The following is a 6,000-nucleotide window of genomic DNA, read 5'->3' as shown; positions in this document are numbered from 1 at the left end:
CTTCCCCTGATTCGGTGTCCGGGGTAACGGCTGTGGACGGTTGGTAGGGGATCTCGGTAAGGGTGATGAAGAGCTCCTGGCTGTCGGGGAAATCAGCGGTGCAAGCGCTGTCGACTGCCTCGTCCTCCTCATCTCCTTCCTCATCTTCCCCGTCACCTAACATTTCCGACGAGGAACCGGCCGTGGACAATATCCCATCCTCGGAGTCCACGGTCAGTGGTGGGGTAGTGGTGGCGGCCGCACCTAGGATGGAATGCAGTGCCTCGTAGAAACGTGATGTGTGGGGCTGGGATCCGGAGCGTCGGTTTGCCTCTTTGGTTTTTTGGTAGCCTTGTCTCAGCTCCTTGATTTTCACGCGGCACTGTGTTGCATCCCGGCTGTATCCTCTCTCTGCCATGGCTTTAGAGATCTTCTCGTAGATCTTTGCATTCCTTCTTTTGGAGCGCAGCTCTGAAAGCACGGACTCATCGCCCCACACAGCGATGAGATCCAAGACTTCCCGATCAGTCCATGCTGGGGCCCTCTTTCTATTAGATTGCACGGCCATCTCTGCTGGAGAGCTCTGCATCGTTGCCAGTGCTGCTGAGCTCTCCACGCTGTCCAAACAGAAAATGAGATTCAAACTGGCCAGACAGGAAAAGGAATTCAAATTTTCCCGGGGCTTTTCCTGTGTGGCTGGTCAGAGCATCCGAGCTCGAAGTGCTGTCCAGAGCGTCAACAGAGTGGTGCACTGTGGGATAGCTCCCAGAGCTATTACCGTCGATTTCCATCCACACCTAGCCTAATTCGATATTGCCATTTCGAATTTAGCGCTACTCCTCTCGTTTTCGAGGAGTACAGAAGTCGAATTTAAGAGAGCTCTATGTCGAACTAAATAGCTTCGTGGTGTGGACGGGTGCGGGGTTAATTCGATGTAACGGCGCTAAATTCGATATAAGCTCCTAGTGTAGACCAGGCCTCAGATTTGTCACCTAAAAAGAATGGTTCAGGTTTGGGAATCTCCCTCACATTCCAAGCCATGAAGACCGATGCAAAGAATTCATTAATTTTCTCCGCAACGGCCTTTTTTGGTCTTCTTATTGTATTTTTTAATGTGTGGTATACATTTCAATTGAGCATCTATTATGATGTCTTTAAAAAGTTTCCATGCAGCTTGCAGGGATTTCACTTTTGGCACTGTGCCTTTTCATTTCTGTTTAACTAACTTCCTCAATTTTGTGTAGGCCCGCTTTCTGAAATTAAATGCTACCATGGTGGGCTGCTGGGATGTGCCACCCCAAATAGGATGTAAAATTTTATGATGTTCTGGTCACTATTACAAAGTGGTCCAGCTATATTCATCCCTTAGACCAGATCCTGTGCTCCACTTAGGGCTAAATCAAGAATTGCCTCTCCTCTTATGGGTTCCAGGACTAGCTGCTCCAAGAACCAGTCATTTAAGGTGTCAAGAAACTTTGTCGCTGAATCCCGTGCTGAGGTGACATGTACCCCATCAATATAGGGATAGCTGACCCCCCCCCCCCCCCACACACACACACACTATTACTGAGTTTTTTATTTGTATAGCCTCTCTAAGCTCCCTGAGGTTTTCACAGTCAGTATCACCATCCTGGTCAGATGATATCCATACTGCTAATTTCTTATTATTATTCTATGGTATAGTTTGGTTCATGTAAGGTTTTTTCTTCAGTTGATTCTATGCATTCTTTCAAATATAGTGCCACTTCCCTGCAAGGGTGACCAGTTCTGTCCTCATCGGGTAAGTATCAAATTTCAATACTGTGTTGATCTTTCAGAAATTGATGCAGAAATGGGTTGTGCTATCCTGCATCAGAACTAGAACCATAGGACTTCTCTACTCACTGTGTGATTCCTTCACCACTCCCAGGGCCAAAATGCCCTGCAGGCAGATTGTATATGTTTATGAAGCTGTCAGGGTTCCCTCCCCACTCTGAACTCTGGGGTACAGATGTGGGGACCCACATGAAAGACCCCCTAAGCTTATTTCTACCAGCTTAGGTTAAAAACTTCCCCAAGGCACAAATCCTTTCCTTGTCCTTGGACGGTATTGCTGCCACCACCAAGTGATTTAGATGAAGATTCAGGAAAAGGACCATTTGGAGTTCCTATTTCCCCCAAATATCCCCCCAAGCCCCTTCCCCCCCTTTCCTGGGGAGGCTTGAGAATAATATACCAACCAATTGCCTTTAATAAAAGTACAGACCAGACCCTTTATTTTTAGACACTAAAAATAATCAGGTTCTTAAAAGAACTTTATTATAAAGAAAAAAAGTAAAAGAAGCACCTATGTAAAATCAGGATGGAAGGTAACTTTACAGTGTAAATAAAAAGATTTAAAACACAGAGGATTCCCCTCTAGGCTCAGCTTCAAAGTTACAAAAAACAGGAATAAAACTCCCTCTTAGCATAGGGAAAATTCACAAGCTTAAACAAAAGATAATCTAATGCATTTCCTTGCTATTACTTACAATTTCTGTAATTTTAGATGTATCAGTTCATGATCTTTTTAGGAGCTGGGTTACCTGCTTGGTCTCTCTCTTTGTCCCAAGAGGGAACAAAACGAAGAGCACAAACAACCCCCCCCCTCCAGATTTGAAAGTATCTTCTTTCCCCATTGGTCCTTCTGGTCAGGTGCCAACTAGGTTAATTGAACTGATTAACCCCTTACAGGTAAGTGATTCTGTACCTCTGGCCAGGAGGGATTTGATGTTACTGCATACATAAATGTTGTTACCCTTCCCTTTATATTTATGACGGAAGCTTTTTTCCTATATTTTTCCTGTATTTTACTCCATTTTCAGTGAGTGCAGGGTCTCTCAAACCACTGGAAATCTGTCTGTAAGTAAAGCAGAAAACTGCATCTGCCGGTTCACTGTAATGTAAAAATGACCATGTCTTGGAATATTCTGATATAAATGAGAAAGACCAAGACATAAATTTGCTTATTCTAGTGTCCCTAGTTCACTTTTTCTCCTTCTTTGGACTTTGTGCCACTTACTCACCTATGGCATTTGCATGCCTCTGCTCTTTGGTTGATGTCTGGCTCCTATACCTGGCCCAGCTGTGGGACTCCTCCTGCTGTTATGTCTGCTGATGCTGGAGCAACTCAGCTAAGGGGGCTGGAACACGGGGGGCCAGGAGGCCAGGGCCCACTATTAAACGTGGTTCAGTTTTTCACTGGCAAACAACAGGTGGTAGGGGCCTCAGGGGAGGGGAGGCTGCTCTGTAGGAGAGGAGGGACTCAGCAAACGGTGGGCAAAGGGGCATGGGAAAAGGAGAGTGGAGGAGAGGAGATATTTAGTGAGCAGGGGAGTGGAGGAGAGGAAGGACACAGCTAATGGCAGGTGGGAGGAGCATGAGGGAGGGGGATGGAGGACAGGAGGGACTCAGTGAGCTGCAGGTAGTGGGGCCATGGAGGAGGGGGTGGAGGACAGGAGGGAGTCTGGACTAGAGCCAACACCGTGGGGAACGGAGGGCCCCACAGGCCAGTGGAGGAGGGGAGAGGCTTGGTGAGTGGTGGGCTGTGGGGGCCTCTTCGGGGAGGAGAGGAAGGATTCAGTGATAAGCAAAGGGGGCCTCGGCAGAGGGGCGGAGCAGGGACAAGAAGAGGTGGAGTGTGGGTGGGGCCATAGGGAAAAAGCGGGAGGGGACATCAGGGGTGGAGTGCAGGCCAGGACACCACGGCCCAGGTGTCCCCTCTCTCAAAGGTTGGGGGCTGCATGGCCTAGGGAGATTTAGCCTACCCATGCCTATTATACCTGCTGCCTACCCAGGCCACTTGCTACCACTTCCCTGCAAATGTCCCAAGGTCTCCATCTGGGGTAAAGCAGCATGAAAGGTGTCTGCTCACCCCAAGGAACCTTCTCATGGTTGCATGTAACAAGGCCTTACTCCTTTCTTCTCAGGCAGCAACTGCCTCTTCCTCTGGTATGGCTGAACCTCTGAGGGCCAGCTCAGTCCCCAGGCTCTCCCCTGCTGGAGCAGTCCAAAGAGCAAATAAAGGGGATCAATCAAGTCCAGCATTCATATGAGAGATTAGTGCTTCCCTCTCAGGCTGTCCCTGCAGCAGGCCCTCCCTTCCCTCATGGAGGGACCTTTGGGCAGTTTTTCAGGGGGAGATTCTGCCTTTCCTCAGCTCATCTCCCCTGGAGCTGCTGGTAGCAGGACTGCTCTCCTCCCTGGTCTGCCATAAAACAAGCTGCTCCCCTGACTTTTTGCCCTTCTCAAGCGATTCTCTTCAGTCTTGATTTCTCTTTCCCATTTGCCTGTTAATTTACTTGCTGAACGTTTGGCTTCTTTTAACTCAATTTGAAATATAGCTACAAACTCATTGGCTTTGGGAAGTAATCCTGCTGCTTCGTATACATCTCTGTCTTTAGATTGTAGCCATTTTGAACCAGCATTTACCGTATCCAGAATCTTTCTTTGGAGCACCATGAGAAAAACAAAACTAATTTTTTCTATTAATTTCTTTAATTCTGGAGGCTCATAAACTTCATCGGGATTTTTGCTCAGGAGAATTATTTCTGTGGCTGCCTTCATTGTGTCTAAATACTGAATCTGAGAGGAACGAGTGATTCATACTGGTTATTGATCAATTGTGTAGTCAATTGCTTAACCAAGCTTTCATTTGTTATGAAATATTCAAATGTTCAAGAGGCCAAATAAACAATGTCAGATTTACTGCTCTAGCCCCATAATAAAATAGTACAGGAAAACGCTTTTACCCGATACCAGTCTCTGGGAAGCCATCTTGTGCAGTGATGTTACATTCACCTTACTCAGAAAGTATGCTCCCCAAAGTTACACATTTCAGATTTTATTATTTATATGAAGATTTCACAAGTTACACATCTCTTTACACATCACTAAAATCCAACCCATCTGTTTGTCCCAGTTCCCTAATGTAAGTGGGGAACTATTGTGGGGAACATTCCTGGCTTCTGCACTACCCCAGGGGAATTCGCTGAGGAAAAGGTCTGAGTCCCCACTCCCTTTTCCCACAGGCCTGTCTGACCTCAAGGACTCTCCTGTGTGGTAGTTTCCTCATAACAGTGACACAGCAGGGCCCAGGGTTCCTGGGAGGCTGAACCACCAGTCTCATCGTGGTCACTTAGGACAGGTGCTAGGGTGTCCCCACTCCAGGGTACTCTCACCGGACGCTTCCCTGACCCACTGATCACTAAATTAAGTTCAAACCAAATATAATGTATTAAACATCAACTGTAAGAACAATGAACAAAAGAATGGGAAAGGTTCACGAAAACAAGAAACCCCGCTCTGTGGGCATGGGGATATCACAATGAGCCCTCTCTGGGACGTAAGAAAAGTTCATAGTCTGTTCCACTCCAAAATCAACTGCGCAAAACAGTACGTTATTTGTACTCAAAGGTGATGTAGTAGTTAAATACAGCAGTCCAGTTCTCAAAAACACACGGTTTCACAACTCTCACCAGTAAGTTCTAGTAGAATGTCCTCAATTCCTACAGCAGCTTTCCTGTATTAGGACTTTCCACCTGAAACATTAGGATTATCCTCCAGGTTTCCTGATGGATTCGACGTAGAAAAATCAGGCAAATTTTGCTCACAGGATCACTGTTCATATGATAAAGAAGTTCAGCATTGCAGTTTCTTTCTTTTTCTCTTTGGCTATCTGAAAGCGTTGCTTCTGTTTGTAAAACTGAACAAGAGCCATGACCGCATAGGGACTAATGGAAAACCACTTTGCATCAAAATGCTACAGTATTTTATGGTAGTCTTTGGGCAGGTCTACGCTACAGCTGGGATCGTTGCTCTAAGATTGATCCACCGGCGGTTGATTTAGCAGGTCTAGTAAAGACCCACCAAATCGACTGCAGACCCCCAATGAGAAGAGTAAGATAAGTCGACGGGAGATTTTCTCCCATCGACTGCCCCGGGGTGTAGACCCTGCGGTAGCTTGATCTAAGGTATGTCGACTCCAGCTACGTTATTCACGTA

The sequence above is a fragment of the Emys orbicularis genome, chromosome 1 (assembly GCF_028017835.1).
Source record: "Emys orbicularis isolate rEmyOrb1 chromosome 1, rEmyOrb1.hap1, whole genome shotgun sequence".
Taxonomy (NCBI): Eukaryota; Metazoa; Chordata; order Testudines; family Emydidae; genus Emys; species Emys orbicularis.
The sequence above is the reverse complement of the archived record's forward strand: the minus strand, read 5'-3'. Positions refer to the sequence as shown.